Source organism: Drosophila bipectinata, unplaced genomic scaffold (assembly GCF_030179905.1).
Source record: "Drosophila bipectinata strain 14024-0381.07 unplaced genomic scaffold, DbipHiC1v2 scaffold_140, whole genome shotgun sequence".
Lineage (NCBI taxonomy): Eukaryota > Metazoa > Arthropoda > Insecta > Diptera > Drosophilidae > Drosophila > Drosophila bipectinata.
In genome coordinates, this window is record NW_027222778.1 from 10,001 (window position 1) to 28,535 (window position 18,535).

Sequence of the window (18,535 nt, forward strand, 5' to 3'; positions counted from 1 at the left end):
GGTGGATCACTCGGCTCATGGGTCGATGAAGAACGCAGCAAACTGTGCGTCATCGTGTGAACTGCAGGACACATGAACATCGACATTTTGAACGCATATCGCAGTCCATGCTGTTATGTACTTTAATTAATTTTATAGTGCTGCTTGGACTACATATGGTTGAGGGTTGTAAGACTATGCTAATAAAGTTGCTTATTATTATATATTTTTATAATGATATGCATATGGTATATTATTGGATATATTTATATATTCATAATATTAAATATAAAAGCAATTATCTCAAATATTTATAAAAGAAAAAATGAAGATATACAATTCTTTCTTTTTTCAATTCAAATAATACTGAGAAATGTCTAGCATAAAAAAAATTAAATTTTTTTTAACTAGAATTGTCTCTTATTTAAAGATGCGAAAATTGAAAATATATCAAATATATTGTTCTTCATAGAGATATATTGTTTATATATATATATACATTGCTTTATACAACCTCAACTCATATGGGACTACCCCCTGAATTTAAGCATATTAATTAGGGGAGGAAAAGAAACTAACAAGGATTTTCTTAGTAGCGGCGAGCGAAAAGAAATCAGTTCAGCACTAAGTCACTTTGTCTATATGGCAAATGTGAGATGCAGTGTATGGAGCGTCAATATTCTAGTATGAGAAATTAACGATTTAAGTCCTTCTTAAATGAGGCCATTTACCCATAGAGGGTGCCAGGCCCGTATAACGTTAATGATTACTAGATGATGTTTCCAAAGAGTCGTGTTGCTTGATAGTGCAGCACTAAGTGGGTGGTAAACTCCATCTAAAACTAAATATAACCATGAGACCGATAGTAAACAAGTACCGTGAGGGAAAGTTGAAAAGAACTCTGAATAGAGAGTTAAATAGTACGTGAAACTGCTTAGAGGTTAAGCCCGATGAACCTGAATATCCATTATGGAAAATTCATCATTAAAGTTATAATATTTAAATAATATTATAGAAATAGTGTGCATTTTTTCCATATAAGGACATTGTAATCTATTAACATATATAATTTATCATAAAATATGACTTATAGTTTATTCAAATTATTATGCTTGCATTTTAACATAGGATAAATGTCATTAATTTGATAAAGTGTTGATAGATTAATAAGAATACAGTGCGTTAATTTTTCGGAATTATATAATGGCATAATTATCATTGATTTTTGTGTTTATTATATGCACTTGTATGATTAACAATGCGAAAGATTCAGGATACCTTCGGGACCCGTCTTGAAACACGGACCAAGGAGTCTAACATATGTGCAAGTTATTGGGATATAAACCTAATAGCGTAATTAACTTGACTATTAATGGGATTAGTTTTTTAACTATTTTATAGTTAATTAACACAATCCCGGGGCGTTCTATATAGTTATGTATAATAATATTTATATTATTTATGCCTCTAACTGGAACGTACCTTGAGCAGATATGCTGTGACCCGAAAGATGGTGAACTATACTTGATCAGGTTGAAGTCAGGGGAAACCCTGATGGAAGACCGAAACAGTTCTGACGTGCAAATCGATTGTCAGAATTGAGTATAGGGGCGAAAGACCAATCGAACCATCTAGTAGCTGGTTCCTTCCGAAGTTTCCCTCAGGATAGCTGGTGCATTTTAATGTTATATAAAATAATCTTATCTGGTAAAGCGAATGATTAGAGGCCTTAGGGTCGAAACGATCTTAACCTATTCTCAAACTTTAAATGGGTAAGAACCTTAACTTTCTTGATATGAAGTTTAAGGTTATGATATAATGTGCCCAGTGGGCCACTTTTGGTAAGCAGAACTGGCGCTGTGGGATGAACCAAACGTAATGTTACGGTGCCCAAATTAACAACTCATGCAGAAACCATGAAAGGCGTTGGTTGCTTAAAACAGCAGGACGGTGATCATGGAAGTCGAAATCCGCTAAGGAGTGTGTAACAACTCACCTGCCGAAGCAACTAGCCCTTAAAATGGATGGCGCTTAAGTTGTATACCTATACATTACCGCTAAAGTAGATGATTTATATTACTTGTAATATAAATTTTGAAACTTTAGTGAGTAGGAAGGTACAATGGTATGCGTAGAAGTGTTTGGCGTAAGCCTGCATGGAGCTGCTATTGGTACAGATCTTGGTGGTAGTAGCAAATAATCGAATGAGACCTTGGAGGACTGAAGTGGAGAAGGGTTTCGTGTGAACAGTGGTTGATCACGAGTTAGTCGGTCCTAAGTTCAAGGCGAAAGCCGAAAATTTTCAAGTAAAAATAAATATTACAATTATTGTGAAAATTATATACTTGAATAATTTTGAACGAAAGGGAATACGGTTCCAATTCCGTAACCTGTTGAGTATCCGTTTGTTATTAAATATGGGCCTCGTGCTCATCCTGGCAACAGGAACGACCATAAAGAAGCCGTCGAGAGATATCGGAAGAGTTTTCTTTTCTGTTTTATAGTCGTACTACCATGGAAGTCTTTCGCAGAGAGATATGGTAGATGGGCTAGAAGAGCATGACATATACTGTTGTGTCGATATTTTCTCCTCGGACCTTGAAAATTTATGGTGGGGATACGCAAACTTCTCAACAGGCCGTACCAATATCCGCAGCTGGTCTCCAAGGTGAAGAGTCTCTAGTCGATAGAATAATGTAGGTAAGGGAAGTCGGCAAATTAGATCCGTAACTTCGGGATAAGGATTGGCTCTGAAGATTGAGATAGTCGGGCTTGATTGGGAAACAATAATATGGTTTATGTGCTCGTTCTGGGTAAATAGAGTTATAATCATTTATGGTTGTAACTTGTTCCCCGGATAGTTTAGTTACGTATCCAATTGTGGAACTTTCTTGCTAAAATTTTTAAGAATACTAGTTGGGTCAAACCAATTAGTTCTTATTAATTATAACGATTATCAATTAACAATCAATTCAGAACTGGCACGGACTTGGGGAATCCGACTGTCTAATTAAAACAAAGCATTGTGATGGCCCTAGCGGGTGTTGACACAATGTGATTTCTGCCCAGTGCTCTGAATGTCAAAGTGAAGAAATTCAAGTAAGCGCGGGTCAACGGCGGGAGTAACTATGACTCTCTTAAGGTAGCCAAATGCCTCGTCATCTAATTAGTGACGCGCATGAATGGATTAACGAGATTCCTTCTGTCCCTATCTACTATCTAGCGAAACCACAGCCAAGGGAACGGGCTTGGAATAATTAGCGGGGAAAGAAGACCCTTTTGAGCTTGACTCTAATCTGGCAGTGTAAGGAGACATAAGAGGTGTAGAATAAGTGGGAGATATTAGACTTCGGTTTGGTATCGACAATGAAATACCACTACTCTTATTGTTTCCTTACTTACTTGATTAAATGGAACGTGTATCATTTCCTAGCCATTATACGGATATATTTATTATATCTTATGGTATTGGGTTTTGATGCAAGCTTCTTGATCAAAGTATCACGAGTTTGTTATATAATCGCAAACAAATTCTTTAATGAGAGATGCATTCATGTATTATCGATTTGAAAATTTGGTATAACTCCAATTACTCAGGTATGATCCAATTCAAGGACATTGCCAGGTAGGGAGTTTGACTGGGGCGGTACATCTCTCAAATAATAACGGAGGTGTCCCAAGGCCAGCTCAGTGCGGACAGAAACCACACATAGAGCAAAAGGGCAAATGCTGACTTGATCTCGGTGTTCAGTACACACAGGGACAGCAAAAGCTCGGCCTATCGATCCTTTTGGTTTAAAGAGTTTTTAACAAGAGGTGTCAGAAAAGTTACCATAGGGATAACTGGCTTGTGGCGGCCAAGCGTTCATAGCGACGTCGCTTTTTGATCCTTCGATGTCGGCTCTTCCTATCATTGTGAAGCAAAATTCACCAAGCGTTGGATTGTTCACCCATGCAAGGGAACGTGAGCTGGGTTTAGACCGTCGTGAGACAGGTTAGTTTTACCCTACTAATGACAAAACGTTGTTGCGACAGCATTCCTGCGTAGTACGAGAGGAACCGCAGGTACGGACCAATGGCACAATACTTGTTCGAGCGAACAGTGGTATGACGCTACGTCCGTTGGATTATGCCTGAACGCCTCTAAGGTCGTATCCGTGCTGGACTGCAATGATAAATAAGGGGCAATTTGCATTGTATGGCTTCTAAACCATTTAAAGTTTATTATTTATATTTTAAACGACAATGGATGTGATGCCAATGTAATTTGTAACATAGTAAATTGGGAGGATCTTTGATCACCTGATGCCATGCTAGTTACATATGAAAACATTATTTAATACAATGACAAAGCCTAGAATCAATTGTAAACGACTTTTGTAACGGGCAAGGTGTTGTAAGTGGTTGAGCAGCTGCCATACTGCGATCCACTGAAGCTTATCCTTTGCTTGATGATTCGAAATATAAAAAAAATGTAAATATGCATGTGTAAATATGTATATTTAGTATAAAAAATCTTTATATGCTATATCTAAGAAAGCATATAAGGATTTATCACGGGTTGTCCACGTTTCCCTACTAATTGTGGCCTACTAACTGTTTCGTCATCTTATTAGTGACGTGAAAAATGAAAATAATATTTTTCATTTATATTGTTATAAGTCTTAAACCTTAAGACGGCGGGAGTTGAATTACTTTCGTTTAGGTAGCCAAATGCCTCGTCATCTTATTAGTGACGTGAAAAATGAAAATAATATTTTTCATTTATATTGTTATAAGTCTTAAACCTTATAACGGCGGAAGATGAATTACTTTCTTTTAGGTAGCCAAATGCCTCGTCATCTTATTAGTGACGTGAAAAATGAAAATAATATTTTTCATTTATATTGTTATAAGTCTTAAACTTTAAGACGGCGGGAGTTGAATTACTTTCGCATAGGTAGCCAAATGCCTCGTCATCTTATTAGTGACGCGCATGATTCAATTCAAGAGATTCCTTCTGTCCCTATTTAAAACCTCACGGATATTAAAAATATTAAACATATATTGTTATAAGTCTTAAACCTTAAGACGGCGGGAGTTGAATTACTTTCGCATAGGTAGCCAAATGCCTCGTCATCTTATTAGTGACGCGCATGATTCAATTCAAGAGATTCCTTCTGTCCCTATTTAAAACCTCACGGATATTAAAAATATTAAACATATATTGTTATAAGTCTTAAACCTTAAGACGGCGGGAGTTGAATTACTTTCGCATAGGTAGCCAAATGCCTCGTCATCTTATTAGTGACGTGAAAAATGAAAATAATATTTTTCATTTATATTGTTATAAGTCTTAAACTTTAAGACGGCGGGAGTTGAATTACTTTCGCATAGGTAGCCAAATGCCTCGTCATCTTATTAGTGACGTGAAAAATGAAAATAATATTTTTCATTTATATTGTTATAAGTCTTAAACCTTATAACGGCGGAAGATGAATTACTTTCGTTTAGGTAGCCAAATGCCTCGTCATCTTAATAGTGACGTGAAAAATGAAAATAATATTTTTCATTTATATTGTTATAAGTCTTAAACTTTAAGACGGCGGGAGTTGAATTACTTTCGCATAGGTAGCCAAATGCCTCGTCATCTTATTAGTGACGTGAAAAATGAAAATAATATTTTTCATTTATATTGTTATAAGTCTTAAACCTTATAACGGCGGAAGATGAATTACTTTCGTTTAGGTAGCCAAATGCCTCGTCATCTTATTAGTGACGTGAAAAATGAAAATAATATTTTTCATTTATATTGTTATAAGTCTTAAACTTTAAGACGGCGGGAGTTGAATTACTTTCGCATAGGTAGCCAAATGCCTTGTCATCTTATTAGTGACGCGCATGATTCAATTCAAGAGATTCCTTCTGTCCCTATTTAAAACCTCACGGATATTAAAAATATTAAACATATATTGTTATAAGTCTTAAACCTTAAGACGGCGGGAGTTGAATTACTTTCGCATAGGTAGCCAAATGCCTCGTCATCTTATTAGTGACGCGCATGATTCAATTCAAGAGATTCCTTCTGTCCCTATTTAAAACCTCACGGATATTAAAAATATTAAACATATATTGTTATAAGTCTTAAACCTTAAGACGGCGGGAGTTGAATTACTTTCGCATAGGTAGCCAAATGCCTCGTCATCTTATTAGTGACGCGCATGATTCAATTCAAGAGATTCCTTCTGTCCCTATTTAAAACCTCACGGATATTAAAAATATTAAACATATATTGTTATAAGTCTTAAACCTTAAGACGGCGGGAGTTGAATTACTTTCGCATAGGTAGCCAAATGCCTTGTCATCTTATTAGTGACGCGCATGATTCAATTCAAGAGATTCCTTCTGTCCCTATTTAAAACCTCACGGATATTAAAAATATTAAACATATATTGTTATAAGTCTTAAACCTTAAGACGGCGGGAGTTGAATTACTTTCGCATAGGTAGCCAAATGCCTCGTCATCTTATTAGTGACGCGCATGATTCAATTCAAGAGATTCCTTCTGTCCCTATTTAAAACCTCACGGATATTAAAAATATTAAACATATATTGTTATAAGTCTTAAACCTTAAGACGGCGGGAGTTGAATTACTTTCGCATAGGTAGCCAAATGCCTCGTCATCTTATTAGTGACGCGCATGATTCAATTCAAGAGATTCCTTCTGTCCCTATTTAAAACCTCACGGATATTAAAAATATTAAACATATATTGTTATAAGTCTTAAACCTTAAGACGGCGGGAGTTGAATTACTTTCGCATAGGTAGCCAAATGCCTCGTCATCTTATTAGTGACGCGCATGATTCAATTCAAGAGATTCCTTCTGTCCCTATTTAAAACCTCACGGATATTAAAAATATTAAACATATATTGTTATAAGTCTTAAACCTTAAGACGGCGGGAGTTGAATTACTTTCGCATAGGTAGCCAAATGCCTCGTCATCTTATTAGTGACGCGCATGATTCAATTCAAGAGATTCCTTCTGTCCCTATTTAAAAACTCACGAATATTAAAAATATTAAAAATATTTTCATATGGATATGCAATCGTATGGATATCCAAATATGTGTGGGAAAGTCGTACTTCCTATACGATAAATGACCGGATTGACGAAACCGTGTTCAAAAAGGTATATAGGGTAGGTGGTGTTCGGCCTACCAATATAATATTAAAATAATATTATATTAAACAGAAGATCGCCAGTATTAATATATAAGCATATGGTTATGAATACATATGCATATAACATATATGAAAATATATGAATATATAAAAAAAAATATATATGAATATGAAAATATTTATATGTATATGGAATATATGGTAGGTGATGATGTTAGCCTACCATATAATATATAATATAATAATTTAATTATATTATATTAAATATGGAAATATTAAAAATATATTAAAAATATTAAAAATATTTTCATATGGATATGCAATCGTATGGATATCCAAATATGTGTGGGAAAGTCATACTTCCCATACAATAAATGACCGGATTGACGAAACCGTGTTCAAAAAGGTATATAGGGTAGGTGGTGTTCAGCCTGCCAATATAATATTAAAATAATATTATATTAAACAGAAGACCGCCAGTATTAATATATGAGCATATGGTTATGAATACATATGCATATAACATATATGAAAATATATGAATATAAAAAAATATATATGGATATGAAAATATTTATATGTATATGAAATATATGGTAGGTGATGAGGATAGCCTACCATATAATATATAATATAATAATTTAATTATATTATATTAAATATGGAAATATTAAAAATATATTAAAAATATTAAAAATATTTTCATATGGATATGCAATCGTATGGATATCCAAATATGTGTGGGAAAGTCATACTTCCCATACAATAAATGACCGGATTGACGAAACCGTGTTCAAAAAGGTATATAGGGTAGGTGGTGTTCGGCCTACCAATATAATATTAAAATAATATTATATTAAACAGAAGACCGCCAGTATTAATATATGAGCATATGGTTATGAATACATATGCATATAACATATATGAAAATATATGAATATAAAAAAATATATATGGATATGAAAATATTTATATGTATATGAAATATATGGTAGGTGATGGTGATAGCCTACCATATAATATATAATATAATAATTTAATTATATTATATTAAATATGGAAATATTAAAAATATATTAAAAATATTAAAAATATTTTCATATGGATATGCAATCGTATGGATATCCAAATATGTGTGGGAAAGTCATACTTCCCATACAATAAATGACCGGATTGACGAAACCGTGTTCAAAAAGGTATATAGGGTAGGTGGTGTTCGGCCTACCAATATAATATTAAAATAATATTATATTAAACAGAAGACCGCCAGTATTAATATATAAGCATATGGTTATGAATACATATGCATATAACATATATGAAAATATATGAATATAAAAAAATATATATGGATATGAAAATATTTATATGTATATGAAATATATGGTAGGTGATGGTGATAGCCTACCATATAATATATAATATAATAATTTAATTATATTATATTAAATATGGAAATATTAAAAATATATTAAAAATATTAAAAATATTTTCATATGGATATGCAATCGTATGGATATCCAAATATGTGTGGGAAAGTCATACTTCCCATACAATAAATGACCGGATTGACGAAACCGTGTTCAAAAAGGTATATAGGGTAGGTGGTGTTCAGCCTGCCAATATAATATTAAAATAATATTATATTAAACAGAAGACCGCCAGTATTAATATATGAGCATATGGTTATGAATACATATGCATATAACATATATGAAAATATATGAATATAAAAAAATATATATGGATATGAAAATATTTATATGTATATGAAATATATGGTAGGTGATGGGGATAGCCTACCATATAATATATAATATAATAATATTTATTATATTATAATAAATATGGAAATATTAAATTATTTTCATATGGATATGGATATGGATATGGATATGGATATACATATTCATATGGATATACTAAAATATACTGAAATATACCGATGAGTATATTTAGGTGAGGGTAAAAAGGCAAATAAATACCCAGCTTGACGAAAGTGTGTTCAAAAAGGTATATAGGGTAGGTGGTGTCGTCCTACCAATATAGTATATTATTTATATTATATGAATATACTAAAATACCGATGAGTATTTTTAGGTGAGGGAAAGAAGGCAAATAAATACCCAGCTTGACGAAAGTGTGGTCAAAAAGGTATATATGGTAGGTGGTGTAAGCCTATCTATATAATATAACATACTATATTATATATTATATATACACTATATTGTATACTTAGATAATATCGTTGAAGCGTCTACGTCTTATTATAAATTATAATTTGACAAGTTTCCAATTATTATCGTTAATTTCTGGTTCTAGGCAAATAAAAATTTCTTTTTATTATATCCTAGTAAGTATATGGAATTAAATTTAATTTCATATACGTATATGATAATAGTAGTAATATTATTATTATTATTATTGTATAAATAAATATGAATAAACTATATATATGAAAATATATAAATATATGAAAATTAAAAAGTGCTTAGTTTTATATCATATAAAACTAGACTTTTATATACAAAGAAAATAAATTTTAAATTTATTATCAAAATACATATGCGATAATTTTATTATAAAATTAAGCAAATATATATATGTGAATATATACAAATTGTTGTATGTGAAAATATAAAGATATTTTAGAATTAAATATATGCATAATATTGTATTTTATTAAAAAAAATATTAAAGAAGGCTTATATAAATAAAAAGACCGCCCGCTCATATAAATACCCTAACACAAACGAGGGTTTAAGAAAAAGCCATGAAAAAAATATACCCTGAGGTGTATGCGTTGGGCACCCGAGGGATATATTATAAATATATATATATATATATATATTTTAATAAATGAACGAATATTGAATGCCATATAATAATTGGCCAAATTCGTTAATATTTTAATTTATACAAATATTTGCAATATTTATTTTCTATATATCAATATGAAAATGAAATATATCAAAGATATAAACATTATTCTGGTTGATCCTGCCAGTAGTTATATGCTTGTCTCAAAGATTAAGCCATGCATGTCTAAGTACACACGCATTAAAAGTGAAACCGCAAAAGGCTCATTATATCAGTTATGGTTCCTTAGATCGTTAACAGTTACTTGGATAACTGTGGTAATTCTAGAGCTAATACATGCAATTAAAACATGAACCTTATGGGACATGTGCTTTTATTAGGCTAAAACCAAGCGATCGCAAGATCGTTATATTGGTTGAACTCTAGATAACATGCAGATCGTATGGTCTTGTACCGACGACAGATCTTTCAAATGTCTGCCCTATCAACTTTTGATGGTAGTATCTAGGACTACCATGGTTGCAACGGGTAACGGGGAATCAGGGTTCGATTCCGGAGAGGGAGCCTGAGAAACGGCTACCACATCTAAGGAAGGCAGCAGGCGCGTAAATTACCCACTCCCAGCTCGGGGAGGTAGTGACGAAAAATAACAATACAGGACTCATATCCGAGGCCCTGTAATTGGAATGAGTACACTTTAAATCCTTTAACAAGGACCAATTGGAGGGCAAGTCTGGTGCCAGCAGCCGCGGTAATTCCAGCTCCAATAGCGTATATTAAAGTTGTTGCGGTTAAAACGTTCGTAGTTGAACTTGTGCTTCATACGGGTAGTACAACATACAATTGTAGTTAGTACTATACCTTTATGTATGTAAGCGTATTACCGGTGGAGTTCTTATATATGTTTAAATACTTGTATTTTTTCATATGTTCCTCCTATTTAAAAACCTGCATTAGTGCTCTTAAACGAGTGTTATTGTGGGCCGGTACAATTACTTTGAACAAATTAGAGTGCTTAAAGCAGGCTTCAAATGCCTGAATATTCTGTGCATGGGATAATGAAATAAGACCTCTGTTCTGCTTTCATTGGTTTTCAGATCAAGAGGTAATGATTAATAGAAGCAGTTTGGGGGCATTAGTATTACGACGCGAGAGGTGAAATTCTTGGACCGTCGTAAGACTAACTTAAGCGAAAGCATTTGCCAAAGATGTTTTCATTAATCAAGAACGAAAGTTAGAGGTTCGAAGGCGATCAGATACCGCCCTAGTTCTAACCATAAACGATGCCAGCTAGCAATTGGGTGTAGCTACTTTTATGGCTCTCTCAGTCGCTTCCCGGGAAACCAAAGCTTTTGGGCTCCGGGGGAAGTATGGTTGCAAAGCTGAAACTTAAAGGAATTGACGGAAGGGCACCACCAGGAGTGGAGCCTGCGGCTTAATTTGACTCAACACGGGAAAACTTACCAGGTCCGAACATAAGTGTGTAAGACAGATTGATAGCTCTTTCTCGAATCTATGGGTGGTGGTGCATGGCCGTTCTTAGTTCGTGGAGTGATTTGTCTGGTTAATTCCGATAACGAACGAGACTCAAATATATTAAATAGATATCTTCAGGATTATGGTGTTGAAGCTTATATAGCCTTCATTCATGGTAGCAGTAAAATGTTTATTGTGTTTGAATGTGTTTATATAAGTGGAGCCGTACCTGTTGGTTTGTCCCATTATAAGGATACTAGCTTCTTAAATGGACAAATTGCGTCTAGCAATAATGAGATTGAGCAATAACAGGTCTGTGATGCCCTTAGATGTCCTGGGCTGCACGCGCGCTACAATGAAAGTATCAACGTGTATTTCCTAGACCGAGAGGTCCGGGTAAACCGCTGAACCACTTTCATGCTTGGGATTGTGAACTGAAACTGTTCACATGAACTTGGAATTCCTAGTAAGTGTGAGTCATTAACTCGCATTGATTACGTCCCTGCCCTTTGTGCACACCGCCCGTCGCTACTACCGATTGAATTATTTAGTGAGGTCTCCGGACGTGATCACTGTGACGCCTTGTGTGTTACGGTTGTTTCGCAGAAGTTGACCGAACTTGATTATTTAGAGGAAGTAAAAGTCGTAACAAGGTTTCCGTAGGTGAACCTGCGGAAGGATCATTATTGAATGAATCTTATCCGTTATTAAAATATTTATTATATATAAATATATAAATAAAAATTACCCAAAAATAAAAGACATATATATTATATTGAATATATAGACCATTTGTTGTCTTCAATATAAATTGCGTGTATATTTAATTAATATACATGCGTTGCGTGATGTATTGTTCATATTAAATTATGCGCATACATTGATAAATGCAACACCTAAAATATACATTGTTGTACCTGATATACAGGTTAATGCTTTATATAATATTAAAACAATATAAATTATATTTATATTGATTATATAAAACTAAGACATTTCGCAACAATTATTTTAGGTATATCAAAAAATTAAACATATTTTATATGTTTAAATATAGACGAATATATTGAATATAAATTGCGTGTATATTTAATTAATATACATGCGTTGCGTGATGTATTGTTCATATTAAATTATGCGCATACATTGATAAATGCAACACCTAAAATATACATTGTTGTACCTGATATACAGGTTAATGCTTTATATAATATTAAAACAATATAAATTATATTTATATTGATTATATAAAACTAAGACATTTCGCAACAATTATTTTAGGTATAAAAATAACTTTATTGAAGGAATTGATATATGCCAGTTAAATGGTGTATTTTTAATTTCTTTCAATAAAAACATAATTGACGAATTGTATATTTATATATATTTATAAAACTCTAAGCGGTGGATCACTCGGCTCATGGGTCGATGAAGAACGCAGCAAACTGTGCGTCATCGTGTGAACTGCAGGACACATGAACATCGACATTTTGAACGCATATCGCAGTCCATGCTGTTATGTACTTTAATTAATTTTATAGTGCTGCTTGGACTACATATGGTTGAGGGTTGTAAGACTATGCTAATAAAGTTGCTTATTATTATATATTTTTATAATGATATGCATATGGTATATTATTGGATATATTTATATATTCATAATATTAAATATAAAAGCAATTATCTCAAATATTTATAAAAGAAAAAATGAAGATATACAATTCTTTCTTTTTTCAATTCAAATAATACTGAGAAATGTCTAGCATAAAAAAAATTAAATTTTTTTTAACTAGAATTGTCTCTTATTTAAAGATGCGAAAATTGAAAATATATCAAATATATTGTTCTTCATAGAGATATATTGTTTATATATATATATACATTGCTTTATACAACCTCAACTCATATGGGACTACCCCCTGAATTTAAGCATATTAATTAGGGGAGGAAAAGAAACTAACAAGGATTTTCTTAGTAGCGGCGAGCGAAAAGAAATCAGTTCAGCACTAAGTCACTTTGTCTATATGGCAAATGTGAGATGCAGTGTATGGAGCGTCAATATTCTAGTATGAGAAATTAACGATTTAAGTCCTTCTTAAATGAGGCCATTTACCCATAGAGGGTGCCAGGCCCGTATAACGTTAATGATTACTAGATGATGTTTCCAAAGAGTCGTGTTGCTTGATAGTGCAGCACTAAGTGGGTGGTAAACTCCATCTAAAACTAAATATAACCATGAGACCGATAGTAAACAAGTACCGTGAGGGAAAGTTGAAAAGAACTCTGAATAGAGAGTTAAATAGTACGTGAAACTGCTTAGAGGTTAAGCCCGATGAACCTGAATATCCATTATGGAAAATTCATCATTAAAGTTATAATATTTAAATAATATTATAGAAATAGTGTGCATTTTTTCCATATAAGGACATTGTAATCTATTAACATATATAATTTATCATAAAATATGACTTATAGTTTATTCAAATTATTATGCTTGCATTTTAACATAGGATAAATGTCATTAATTTGATAAAGTGTTGATAGATTAATAAGAATACAGTGCGTTAATTTTTCGGAATTATATAATGGCATAATTATCATTGATTTTTGTGTTTATTATATGCACTTGTATGATTAACAATGCGAAAGATTCAGGATACCTTCGGGACCCGTCTTGAAACACGGACCAAGGAGTCTAACATATGTGCAAGTTATTGGGATATAAACCTAATAGCGTAATTAACTTGACTATTAATGGGATTAGTTTTTTAACTATTTTATAGTTAATTAACACAATCCCGGGGCGTTCTATATAGTTATGTATAATAATATTTATATTATTTATGCCTCTAACTGGAACGTACCTTGAGCAGATATGCTGTGACCCGAAAGATGGTGAACTATACTTGATCAGGTTGAAGTCAGGGGAAACCCTGATGGAAGACCGAAACAGTTCTGACGTGCAAATCGATTGTCAGAATTGAGTATAGGGGCGAAAGACCAATCGAACCATCTAGTAGCTGGTTCCTTCCGAAGTTTCCCTCAGGATAGCTGGTGCATTTTAATGTTATATAAAATAATCTTATCTGGTAAAGCGAATGATTAGAGGCCTTAGGGTCGAAACGATCTTAACCTATTCTCAAACTTTAAATGGGTAAGAACCTTAACTTTCTTGATATGAAGTTTAAGGTTATGATATAATGTGCCCAGTGGGCCACTTTTGGTAAGCAGAACTGGCGCTGTGGGATGAACCAAACGTAATGTTACGGTGCCCAAATTAACAACTCATGCAGAAACCATGAAAGGCGTTGGTTGCTTAAAACAGCAGGACGGTGATCATGGAAGTCGAAATCCGCTAAGGAGTGTGTAACAACTCACCTGCCGAAGCAACTAGCCCTTAAAATGGATGGCGCTTAAGTTGTATACCTATACATTACCGCTAAAGTAGATGATTTATATTACTTGTAATATAAATTTTGAAACTTTAGTGAGTAGGAAGGTACAATGGTATGCGTAGAAGTGTTTGGCGTAAGCCTGCATGGAGCTGCTATTGGTACAGATCTTGGTGGTAGTAGCAAATAATCGAATGAGACCTTGGAGGACTGAAGTGGAGAAGGGTTTCGTGTGAACAGTGGTTGATCACGAGTTAGTCGGTCCTAAGTTCAAGGCGAAAGCCGAAAATTTTCAAGTAAAAATAAATATTACAATTATTGTGAAAATTATATACTTGAATAATTTTGAACGAAAGGGAATACGGTTCCAATTCCGTAACCTGTTGAGTATCCGTTTGTTATTAAATATGGGCCTCGTGCTCATCCTGGCAACAGGAACGACCATAAAGAAGCCGTCGAGAGATATCGGAAGAGTTTTCTTTTCTGTTTTATAGTCGTACTACCATGGAAGTCTTTCGCAGAGAGATATGGTAGATGGGCTAGAAGAGCATGACATATACTGTTGTGTCGATATTTTCTCCTCGGACCTTGAAAATTTATGGTGGGGATACGCAAACTTCTCAACAGGCCGTACCAATATCCGCAGCTGGTCTCCAAGGTGAAGAGTCTCTAGTCGATAGAATAATGTAGGTAAGGGAAGTCGGCAAATTAGATCCGTAACTTCGGGATAAGGATTGGCTCTGAAGATTGAGATAGTCGGGCTTGATTGGGAAACAATAATATGGTTTATGTGCTCGTTCTGGGTAAATAGAGTTATAATCATTTATGGTTGTAACTTGTTCCCCGGATAGTTTAGTTACGTATCCAATTGTGGAACTTTCTTGCTAAAATTTTTAAGAATACTAGTTGGGTCAAACCAATTAGTTCTTATTAATTATAACGATTATCAATTAACAATCAATTCAGAACTGGCACGGACTTGGGGAATCCGACTGTCTAATTAAAACAAAGCATTGTGATGGCCCTAGCGGGTGTTGACACAATGTGATTTCTGCCCAGTGCTCTGAATGTCAAAGTGAAGAAATTCAAGTAAGCGCGGGTCAACGGCGGGAGTAACTATGACTCTCTTAAGGTAGCCAAATGCCTCGTCATCTAATTAGTGACGCGCATGAATGGATTAACGAGATTCCTTCTGTCCCTATCTACTATCTAGCGAAACCACAGCCAAGGGAACGGGCTTGGAATAATTAGCGGGGAAAGAAGACCCTTTTGAGCTTGACTCTAATCTGGCAGTGTAAGGAGACATAAGAGGTGTAGAATAAGTGGGAGATATTAGACTTCGGTTTGGTATCGACAATGAAATACCACTACTCTTATTGTTTCCTTACTTACTTGATTAAATGGAACGTGTATCATTTCCTAGCCATTATACGGATATATTTATTATATCTTATGGTATTGGGTTTTGATGCAAGCTTCTTGATCAAAGTATCACGAGTTTGTTATATAATCGCAAACAAATTCTTTAATGAGAGATGCATTCATGTATTATCGATTTGAAAATTTGGTATAACTCCAATTACTCAGGTATGATCCAATTCAAGGACATTGCCAGGTAGGGAGTTTGACTGGGGCGGTACATCTCTCAAATAATAACGGAGGTGTCCCAAGGCCAGCTCAGTGCGGACAGAAACCACACATAGAGCAAAAGGGCAAATGCTGACTTGATCTCGGTGTTCAGTACACACAGGGACAGCAAAAGCTCGGCCTATCGATCCTTTTGGTTTAAAGAGTTTTTAACAAGAGGTGTCAGAAAAGTTACCATAGGGATAACTGGCTTGTGGCGGCCAAGCGTTCATAGCGACGTCGCTTTTTGATCCTTCGATGTCGGCTCTTCCTATCATTGTGAAGCAAAATTCACCAAGCGTTGGATTGTTCACCCATGCAAGGGAACGTGAGCTGGGTTTAGACCGTCGTGAGACAGGTTAGTTTTACCCTACTAATGACAAAACGTTGTTGCGACAGCATTCCTGCGTAGTACGAGAGGAACCGCAGGTACGGACCAATGGCACAATACTTGTTCGAGCGAACAGTGGTATGACGCTACGTCCGTTGGATTATGCCTGAACGCCTCTAAGGTCGTATCCGTGCTGGACTGCAATGATAAATAAGGGGCAATTTGCATTGTATGGCTTCTAAACCATTTAAAGTTTATTATTTATATTTTAAACGACAATGGATGTGATGCCAATGTAATTTGTAACATAGTAAATTGGGAGGATCTTTGATCACCTGATGCCATGCTAGTTACATATGAAAACATTATTTAATACAATGACAAAGCCTAGAATCAATTGTAAACGACTTTTGTAACGGGCAAGGTGTTGTAAGTGGTTGAGCAGCTGCCATACTGCGATCCACTGAAGCTTATCCTTTGCTTGATGATTCGAAATATAAAAAAAATGTAAATATGCATGTGTAAATATGTATATTTAGTATAAAAAATCTTTATATGCTATATCTAAGAAAGCATATAAGGATTTATCACGGGTTGTCCACGTTTCCCTACTAATTGTGGCCTACTAACTGTTTCGTCATCTTATTAGTGACGTGAAAAATGAAAATAATATTTTTCATTTATATTGTTATAAGTCTTAAACCTTAAGACGGCGGGAGTTGAATTACTTTCGTTTAGGTAGCCAAATGCCTCGTCATCTTATTAGTGACGTGAAAAATGAAAATAATATTTTTCATTTATATTGTTATAAGTCTTAAACCTTATAACGGCGGAAGATGAATTACTTTCTTTTAGGTAGCCAAATGCCTCGTCATCTTATTAGTGACGTGAAAAATGAAAATAATATTTTTCATTTATATTGTTATAAGTCTTAAACTTTAAGACGGCGGGAGTTGAATTACTTTCGCATAGGTAGCCAAATGCCTCGTCATCTTATTAGTGACGCGCATGATTCAATTCAAGAGATTCCTTCTGTCCCTATTTAAAACCTCACGGATATTAAAAATATTAAACATATATTGTTATAAGTCTTAAACCTTAAGACGGCGGGAGTTGAATTACTTTCGCATAGGTAGCCAAATGCCTCGTCATCTTATTAGTGACGCGCATGATTCAATTCAAGAGATTCCTTCTGTCCCTATTTAAAACCTCACGGATATTAAAAATATTAAACATATATTGTTATAAGTCTTAAACCTTAAGACGGCGGGAGTTGAATTACTTTCGCATAGGTAGCCAAATGCCTCGTCATCTTATTAGTGACGTGAAAAATGAAAATAATATTTTTCATTTATATTGTTATAAGTCTTAAACTTTAAGACGGCGGGAGTTGAATTACTTTCGCATAGGTAGCCAAATGCCTCGTCATCTTATTAGTGACGTGAAAAATGAAAATAATATTTTTCATTTATATTGTTATAAGTCTTAAACCTTATAACGGCGGAAGATGAATTACTTTCGTTTAGGTAGCCAAATGCCTCGTCATCTTAATAGTGACGTGAAAAATGAAAATAATATTTTTCATTTATATTGTTATAAGTCTTAAACTTTAAGACGGCGGGAGTTGAATTACTTTCGCATAGGTAGCCAAATGCCTCGTCATCTTATTAGTGACGTGAAAAATGAAAATAATATTTTTCATTTATATTGTTATAAGTCTTAAACCTTATAACGGCGGAAGATGAAT

The 18,535-nt window shown here is 34.0% G+C and overlaps 5 non-coding genes across 5 annotated transcripts in view; all 5 read left to right on the plus strand.

The window, feature by feature from the left end:
- The window catches only part of LOC138926976 (5.8S ribosomal RNA), a 179-nt gene extending 10 nt beyond the window's left edge, over nt 1-169 (plus strand). The window contains exon 1 of the ribosomal RNA XR_011443627.1: nt 1-169. This exon is cut by the window's left edge and continues 10 nt beyond it. This is a non-coding gene — a ribosomal RNA (5.8S ribosomal RNA).
- Nucleotides 170-489: 320 nt separating this feature from the next.
- Nucleotides 490-4,439, plus strand: LOC138926977 (large subunit ribosomal RNA). The gene has a single exon (XR_011443628.1). It is a non-coding gene; the product is annotated as a large subunit ribosomal RNA (ribosomal RNA).
- A 5,691-nt stretch (nt 4,440-10,130) lies between these two features.
- Nucleotides 10,131-12,125, plus strand: LOC138926981 (small subunit ribosomal RNA). The gene has a single exon (XR_011443632.1). It is a non-coding gene; the product is annotated as a small subunit ribosomal RNA (ribosomal RNA).
- Nucleotides 12,126-12,832: 707 nt separating this feature from the next.
- On the plus strand, nt 12,833-13,011 carry LOC138926979 (5.8S ribosomal RNA). Its single transcript, XR_011443630.1, has one exon. It is a non-coding gene; the product is annotated as a 5.8S ribosomal RNA (ribosomal RNA).
- A 320-nt stretch (nt 13,012-13,331) lies between these two features.
- On the plus strand, nt 13,332-17,281 carry LOC138926978 (large subunit ribosomal RNA). Its single transcript, XR_011443629.1, has one exon. It is a non-coding gene; the product is annotated as a large subunit ribosomal RNA (ribosomal RNA).
- The last annotated feature ends 1,254 nt before the right edge of the window (nt 17,282-18,535 follow it).